This window comes from Chlorocebus sabaeus, chromosome 19 (genome assembly GCF_047675955.1).
Source record: "Chlorocebus sabaeus isolate Y175 chromosome 19, mChlSab1.0.hap1, whole genome shotgun sequence".
Lineage (NCBI taxonomy): Eukaryota > Metazoa > Chordata > Mammalia > Primates > Cercopithecidae > Chlorocebus > Chlorocebus sabaeus.
The window spans coordinates 27,957,232-27,966,192 of record NC_132922.1 but is presented as its reverse complement, the minus strand read 5'-3'; the positions used below and the strand labels follow the sequence as shown (position 1 = coordinate 27,966,192).

At 43.9% G+C, this 8,961-nt stretch overlaps 1 long non-coding RNA gene across 1 annotated transcript; it reads left to right on the top strand.

Moving 5' to 3' along the window:
* Window positions 1-4,310: 4,310 nt before the first annotated feature.
* Window positions 4,311-8,716, top strand: LOC119618264 (uncharacterized). The gene is made up of 4 exons (XR_012089526.1): window positions 4,311-4,360; window positions 4,827-4,860; window positions 7,259-7,512; window positions 7,985-8,716. It is a non-coding gene; the product is annotated as an uncharacterized lncRNA (long non-coding RNA).
* The last annotated feature ends 245 nt before the right edge of the window (window positions 8,717-8,961 follow it).

Sequence of the window (8,961 nt, the reverse complement as noted above, 5' to 3'; positions counted from 1 at the left end):
TCGGTGAAAGGGAAGTTACTCTTTGCAGACCCATCTTTTGACAAGCATTTTGCAGTGTCAGAAGGTCTGAGCAGCCTTGGGAGGCAAAGAGACCCTGGTCCCTCAGTGTAGTCACTGGAGGAGACAGTCACTGAGAGGCAGCTGGCAGGGTGAAGGGAGAGGGGAGGAAGACCCCAGAGATAACAGCCTTTAAAATAAACTGTCATATTGGGTGGGGGGGTCAAGGATCTGAAAGATAGAGGAAGGAGAATTCTTTATCATTAAGGACCTGTCTTTGTCTCAGGCATCTCCTCCAGAGCATCACCTTTGTCCACCCACACACCTTAGGCTAGGAGGACTGGAGAAAGACAGTGAGGGGGTCTCTTGGGTCTCTGGCACAGGGTGTGATGTAGAGATGTCAGTTGTTCAGGCATCTCTGTCTCTAGGGAACCAAATACATTTCCCATCTCAGATCCTTCCTCACTGGGGTTGGGGTTCTGCTCATCACCATCTCTGAATGCCAGCACTCTCAAGTGTAAAATCTCAGCCACAGCCCCTCCTCTGCTGTCCCGGCAGGGCCGATGTTCTCCATAAGCCATAAGGCATCAGGCCCACAGAAAAGCTGAACAGGAAACCATGCGCCACTGCCCCGGAGCCATCCAAGCACCTTCTCCATATTCAGCCACTACTAAGTGTCCAGCTTATTCCTCCTGGCATGTAGTAAACACTTAGAGAACACTACTGAAGTACCAGTCTTCTCTTAAGATTTTCCTGTATTTAGTGATTTTTTAGCCCTATACTGTGATATTAAGAAGTAGGGCCTGAAAAGTATTGCTAAAATTTCGTTATGACAGTGCAGAGAACTGACGGCAGAGGGACAACACGAGCTTGCCAGGTCCACATCGCTTAGTGGAATTTGAATCCGGGCCCGTACTCTGCACCAGCCCTGCACTGGCAGTCATCCTGCTGTGTTCTCCTCTCCCTGAAGGCACTGCCCACAGTCTGTCTGATAGAGGTGTTGGGTGCTCACTGAACTCCATGATCTTCCTGAAACCCAACTTTGATTCAGCAGGCTCTGCTTGGAAGCCTGTAAAGGACAGAATCATGAGTTTAAACTTAGATTATCACTATTTTCCCTCTGGTCTTCTGTCAGCAAGATGTCAACAGTCCTCTCTATTGTAAATGCATTAACCAGCATCTTCTCTGATAGGTATTTTAAGAAGATATGTCGTATCCACCTCTCAGGGTCAGAGACCTCGTAGCTCCTGGGTAAAGAAGGGAATATACCCAGTAGAAGGTACTGTGGAAATTCATTAAATAAGTTGATTCTAGAGTCACAATTGTGGGGAGTATTCAGTGTCCCATATGTAAGAGGAAACTATGAAGAGACTAAGCTATATTTTTTAATGTGTCAGAATTCTAATTTGCCGAGTCAGCAAATATTGCAACAACCACAAAGTAAATATCCACTTAAAAATCAATTTTGGTTCATGTTTAATGATAGAAAATGTTTCAAGCTAATGTCTAGAACTTACCTGGTTGTTAAACATTAGCATAGATCTTCCTGAAAGAGTGGTGTGATATTATTATTTTTAAATTAATATAAAGTAAGTATAAATTAATTGACATAAAAATTGAGCATATGGCCAGGCGTGGTGGCTCATGCTTATAATCCCAGCACTTTAGGAGGCCAAGGTGGGCGGCTCACTTGAGGTTGGGAGTTGGAGACCAGCCTGGCCAATATGGTGAAAACCCGTCTCTACTAAAAATACAAAAAACTAGCCAGGTGTGATAGTAGGTGCCTGTAATCTCAGCTACTCAGGAGGCTAAAGCAGGAGAATCACTTGAACCCAGGAGGTGGAAGTTGCAGAGAGCCAAGATCATGCCATTACATTCCACGCTGGGCAACAAGAGCGAAACTCCATCTCAAAAAAAAAAAAAAAAATTGAACATATAATACACAAAGTTCCCACATTATTCTGTCTCCTCACCCTCACTTCCTAATTTCACCTATTATTAACATCTTACATTACTGTGGTACATTTGCTAAAATCATGAGAAAATATTGACACATTGTTATCCGAAGTCTATCATTTGCATAATGTTCATTCTTTCTGTTCCACATTTATATGACGTTTGAAATATTTATAACATTATGTTCACCATTATGTTCTCATAAAGAATATGCTCACCTCCCTAAAAATCCCCTCTTCTCACTCATTAATCTCTGTCCTCTTTCTCCAGAAACCTTGGCAACAATTAATATTTTTACTATCGCTTCAGTTTTGCCTATTCCAGAATGTCATATAGTTGGAATCATATATTATGTAGCTTTTTCAGATGAATTTATTTCACTAAATTGATGTATATTTAAGTTTCCTTCATGTCTTTTTTATACCTTAATGGCATAAAATGCACATTAAATCATCAAATAATATTGCATTAAATGGATTTTTGTCTTTGTATTCACCTGTTGAAGAATTTGGTAGATTTCATGAGAGAAACCATCTGGGTCTGGTGCTTTCTTTTTTGGAATGCTCTTAATGTGAATTCAACCTGTTTAATAGATATAAGTTTATTCAAATTATCTAGGATTCTGGTGTGACCTTGGGAAGAGTGTCTTTCAAGGACTTGGTACATTTCACTGAGGTTATCGAACTGTGGTCATAGAATTGTTCATAATATTCCTTGATTATCCTTTTACTGCCCAACAGTTCAGTCGAGATGGCTCCTGTATTATTTCTGAAACTGGTCATTTGTGTTATCTTCTTTTTCTTGGTTAGCCTGCGTAGAAGTTCATTCATTGTAATTAGCATCTCAAATAACCAACTTTTGGTGTTAATGATTTTCTGATGATTTCAGTGTTTTATTTTTATTGACTTCTGTGATGTTGTTTATTACTTCTACTTGCTTTACACTGCATTTCTTTATTTTCTACAGTTTCCTAATTGAAACGTGATATTGCTGATTTTAGATTTTGTAATTTGTAATATATTGCATCCAATGCTATGAATTCCCCTCTATGGACTGCTTTTGTTACATCCAGAAATCTCGTCAAGTCACATTTTCATTTAATGTAGTTAAAGGTATTTTTAATTTTCTATTGAAACTTTAATCCATGAGTTATTTAAAAATGCATTGCTAATTTGCAAATATTTGGGGATTTGTCTGGCTCTTTTACATCTGTTGATTTTTTGTTGTCAGGTATGTGTTGCAAAAGCGGTGATCTATCTCATCTTGCCACCATCCAAGATGGCCCAGGATGTGGGCTCTCCCTGAGTGAATGTTCGGCAATCTGCCAGCCGTATGTGGTTGGCCTCTTCCTTTAGTCTGAGTTTGCTTTCTGCTTAGAAAGGGCCATTCTCAGTTCTGGCTGGAAGTTTTCCTAACATTGAGAGGTGACATTCTTACTCCCCAGTGCAGCCTGCACCTCTGGCCTGTGGTCAGCAGACAGGACAGAGGCCCTCAGTAGACAGAGTTCAGCAGAGTCTCTGACCGAAGTGCATCTTCAGAGTCTGCACTTAACCCCCCGTGACCACACGCAGGCTCTGTGTCCTAAAGGAGGAGGAACTGTGCGACCATCATGACTGGAAATTTGTAAGGATCACCATGTTACTCAAGTAAGGTCTTTGGAAAGTGTCGTGTTACTACTGTTTGTTAACTGCTTGTTGGTGGCCTGGCTGAGCCACACCCTTTATGAAAACCACGACCCCTCAGCCGGTGTGGGTGTCTGTGCAGCCTGAGACCCTCATGTGAACAGTCCTTTGCTGCTTTATTTGTCATCGTGCTTGACGTGTAACTTGCAGCATTTGATTACGCCTATGTTTTTTGGTGATAATACTTTCAACTATTCCTAAAATATTGCTTCAGTCTTATCTGTTTGGGGTCAGTTGCTGAGGATTTCATACAAATTGATGAAGTTTGTGAATCTAAAGTTCTACACAAAGGGAGACATCAATCCTACAAGCTAATATTGTTTTACAGGGTTTAGAAAACCATTTAGCTGGGTTTCAAACCTCACAGTGTGAGCAGTGGGACTCATCAGATTATAGCGTGTGCTTCAGTACCATTTGTAGACTGACTCATTCCTGTTGCCTGAAGTTGCCATCAGCAAAATGCCAGGGACTCTGTTTCTCGCTCCTCAGTTCCTTGTTCTTGCCTATCTTTCCATGAGGGAAGATTTTCTAGCAGCAGCTCAAGCTGTGCTTTTAATGAAACACGTCTGCACACACTGTCCTGTTGTCCACATTAAGCAGAGCTCCCTGAATAACTCATGAACAAAAGCATCTATGACTAACGGTTGCTCTGTGTCCTTCTAGCCTCTGAGGAGTCTCCAACTCACAAGGACAGAGGAGATGGGGAGAGGCTGGTCGACGCGAGGGTAAGGTTGCGTTGCTTTCCCTGAAAACAGAAACGTTTCTTTCTTGGCGTCTTTCTTTTTCAATTGACTTTACGTGTGAAAAAATGACAGTGTACATTACAGGTATTAAATGCAGTGTTCTGAGGGGGTGGAAAAAGCGACTCTTAGCAACTGATATGTAAACCCAAATGGCATTTACCTTTGATGGCTTCAGGTTGTAGACTGTATCCTTGGGGCCCTTGTCCTTGGAAGCAATGTCTTCTCCTTGGATTCAGTATTTTGCACTTGCCAACCTATGTGGACCTGAGAGATCCAACATCCAGAAGCTGATATCTTTTCTAGTGTGTATCCTACCCTTGTTAGGGGGGCCTTGAAGTTGACCACACTTTCTGATCTTGTTTTCAGTATTCACTGAGAGAAACAGAGCCTTGTGCAAACAATCCACAACACGACGTACCCCTCATAAAGCTTTGTTTCTGTATTGCAGGTGGTGCAGGTGGTCCCTCTGAGGTTTGACTCTAGTAAGTATTCTGGAATTACTTGCAAAGAAAGCAATCTGAATGCAAAGAAAGGTGTGGCATCCTTGCAGGTTTCAATGTGAAGAGCCACCCTGAGCCTGGGACTGTGATAGGAATAAGCATAGTGGAAGTGTTTGTAAAAAAAAAACCCGAGTTCCCCAGGGAAAAAATTATGGCCAATTTTTGAGGAAGCAGCTGTGCTCCCTTTTGGGTGGTACTGAGTTGGGTGCTTGAGGATTGGTGGTGTCTTGTGTGAGGCTGCATCATGTGGTGTGTGTGTGTGTGAGTGTGTGTGTGAGTGTGTGTGTGAGAGTGTGAGTGTGTGTGAGAGTGTGTGTGTGGGTGTGTGAGAGAGTGTGTGTATGTGTGTGTGAGTGTGTGTGTGACTGTGTGTGTGAGTGTGTGGGTGTGAGTGTGTGGGTGTGTGTGAGTGTGTGTGTGGGGGGGTTGTGTGTGTGTGGGTGTGTTTTTGTACAGGTGAGGCTGTGTGTTTTCTCAGGAGAGATTTCCCATTTATACAACTCAATCACCAGTGTCCACTTCCAACAATAAAATCCATCCCCCTCTACTCTCTCTGTACAGTGACTCCACCCTCACCAGAGCCATCCCTGGGTCTGGCTTCTAATCCCCACTGCTCAGGTGGAGAACCTGAAGGGCCAAGGGGGTGGCCCCAGCTCCCGAGTTCCTGAATGAAAAAGTGAAAACACAAACCCAGGAGAGGGGGCCAGTGCTGACGCTGACATGCACTTAGTCATGGGGTGTTCGCCACCACGCAGGGAATCCAGCATTCATGTATAAGCACTAAAGCACAGAGCCTAAGAGGTCCCAGACACTGCCCATTATCATAAAGTGGCCTCCGTGGTCACATGACCCAGGGCAGTTATAGGCACATCTCCCCACCGACCAGCGTAGTTATCAGTGTGTCAAATGCACAAAGATCCCCGGGGGTTTGGGTCAGCTCACAGACTTTTTTTTAAAAAACTTTTATTTAAAGTTCAGGGGTACATGTGCAGGATGTTCAGGTTTGCTACATACATAAACGTGTGTCAAGAGTTTGTTGTACAGATTATTTCATCACCCATATATTAAGCCTAATATCAGCTATTTTTCCTGATCCTCCCCCTCCTCCCACCTCCCACCCTCCAGTAGGCCCCACACTCACAGATTCTAAGAGAAGCGGGGGACCATGCAGGCCAATGTGGCCCACTTCAGTTGTGAAGTTAATTTGCTCAGCAACTGGCCAAAGCCTGTAAGGATTGGTGATGTATTTTAGTAGATTTAGTAATATTATCTTCCCAAGCGCTAAAATGCTCAAATCCTGCCAGCTGAAAATGGTGAGGAGGGACAGATGGGAACTCTGTACAGTAATTGGTTATTAGCCTGGCTTCCGTCCCCTTGTGGCAACTCTCTTGTGCATGTGGGTTAAAGACCCTCAGCCTCAAGCCAAGCGTCCTCCATGAGGAGCCATCTCACTATTGACTGGCTAGTGTGGTGTATGGCCACCAGCCCAGCTGAAACAAAACGTGGCTTTAAAACAAGTGTAAATCTCATACAACAGGCAAATGCAGAAGCAGCATGACTTGCAAGTTGTAAAGAAGACAGTCGCAGTGTCACTGGACTTCAACGTGGGTAGACGACATGAGCGAACTCTGTCACTGAATCACAGCAGAATTCAAGGCCACTTGTAGACTATTTTGTGTTACAGAAGGTGGCCTTTAGCTCCTAAGAAAAGACCTCTGTTTCTCATTTCTTTCCTGTTCATCTTATTGGTCATCCTTCTGCAAGGGAAAAGAGCCGAAGCAAAAGGCAGTTTCAATATTAATCTGACCGAGGTTTTGTGCAGTTTATTATCATCCAGGTAATCAGGGGCAACCCGGTCTGCCTACCAGCCCCCCTGCCCCTGCTCTGTGTTTTCATTTAATAAACATTTTGGTCTACTTACTATGTGTTAGATTTTCTGGAGACCACAGAGTAAATGAGATAGAATCTTTATGTTGACAGCTAACTTAGATTTAACATAACTGACAAAAATTAAGATTTCTGATTTCTTGTAAGAATATTTTGTATGTGTTAATACATGATGAATGTAAAGTGGTTAACAAAAAGAATCACACTTGCACTCATGGAGGGCTTTTCATGAATTTGTCAATTTCTATTTTTTTATATTTCCCCACTTCACTGGATAAAGCATATCTGAACCTGGAAGCTGATTCCCACTGCAGAAAGCGTTCTGAGTCATGTCCCTTAGCTTCGCTAGCACAGGTCCACCCGGGAGGATGGCCCAGCATCAGCTCGGCCCATGCTGTGATCAGCCACCTCCATGCACCACACCAAGCAAGCTCCCTGGGTGATTCACAGTCTCCACCACCAGGGCACTGACCTTCACTCTGTGTTCTCCTAGCCCCCTGTGGGGACCCTATACAGCACATCTCTGACGAAGACACTGTATATGACATCTGTGATGAGGACGCCGTAGACATCTGTAATGACACTGTGGACATCTCTAATGAGGCTGCTGTACCTAACATCTTGAATGACGCTGGAGACATCTGTAATGAGGACACTGCAGAAAACATTTCTAATGAGGACATTGTTTACAACATCACTAATGAGGACACTGAACAACACATCTCTGAAAAAGAAGACGCTGCCAAGGTAAGATACTTTTCTTTGTCTTGAACAGAAATGTTACTTTCCTGACTTCTTTCCAATCAGATGTAGACATGAACATCTGCCAATGTGCATTATTTATGACATCTGCAATTCCCTTGGTGTGGTGCTATTGATTGGCAGCCTCTCACCAACCCATGCCGGGCACACAGGGGCGTGGTAGATGGCAGTATCCACGATCCACTGCAATGCAGAGGTGTTTCCCTCCACAGCAGGTTTCCCCCATGAATTAAGAATTGTGAAACTGCCCATTTAAATATACTTTGAAGGTAAATTCTGTGGGTAAAGGTCTTGCCTTTTCCATAGGTGTCCTCCGTGCTAGTTTTGGGGGACTTTGACCTTTGACTCAATCACTATACCCTTTCTAATTTTCCCAAGTTGTTGAGAGAATATCAGATCTGTGTGACGTGCATGGCATCATTTCACCCTCCTAATGTTTTCTTTTCTGTAATTGCAGGAGCCATTTATATTGGAAAATGGTACATACCCTGAAATAACCCACTTCCTGAGGGAAAAACGCTGTCTGTGGGGTATAGAAACCTGATTCTGGGCTCCTTTTGGGAAGGAAGATTTGGGATCTGGTGAGAGCAGATGATTTTGCAAGTATAAAACAATGTCCAGAGAGGCTGGAGGGATGTCTGTGAACCAGAGGAAACACCAGGGGATCCTGTGTGAAGCACCGGGGCTTCAACTGGGGTGGGAGAAGTGGGTGGGCCTCTCTCTAATGACTTATCCGGATGTTTGTGTTTTAAAGATCTGTTTTCGGAGAGCATATCTGATGATGAGGATTTGTAGGTAGGTAACTACTTTCCGTGTAAGATCCAATGGGAGAGAGTTCCCAGGGGCCTTCAGGGTATCCATGCTGCTTGGGAGGTTGAGGGAGGGGGCATGAAATCAAAAAGAAAAAGGAAATATGTGTCAAATTGGATTTGGTCTTTTCCAAGTTTCTTGCTATAATGTAAGAACTCTCTTTCTGGGCTGTGAGGGTGCTGTGTGATTTAAAGGTGATCTTTCCCAAAACACCTGGCGTTTTCTCTTCTGCCTCTGCCTCTGCCAAACATCACAGCCTTTGGGTTGGACTAGTCAGCACTGCTTGGGATTGTGCAGAAGAGGTTTGGGGTTTCATCAGGAGGCACCTGTGGCGAACAGAATCTGAGGACACAACTCCCTCACAGGCACTTACTTGAACCTGGAGACAAAGTTCTCCTGGTGCATGCCCAGGGGTGCAGGAGAAATTCACGGTCATCCTCTGAACTTTTAGGACTTTAAAAAGCACTCATGTTTCCATCTGGCTGTTGACTCCTGGCTTAAAGGGAGCTCCTGGGGTGAGTGACGGAGGCGGGATCGGACCCTGGCAGTCTGACGGCAACACCTGTGTTCCTCTGCACTGGGCCTTGGACGACATTACACACCTTTGTGAGAATCAGGAATTAT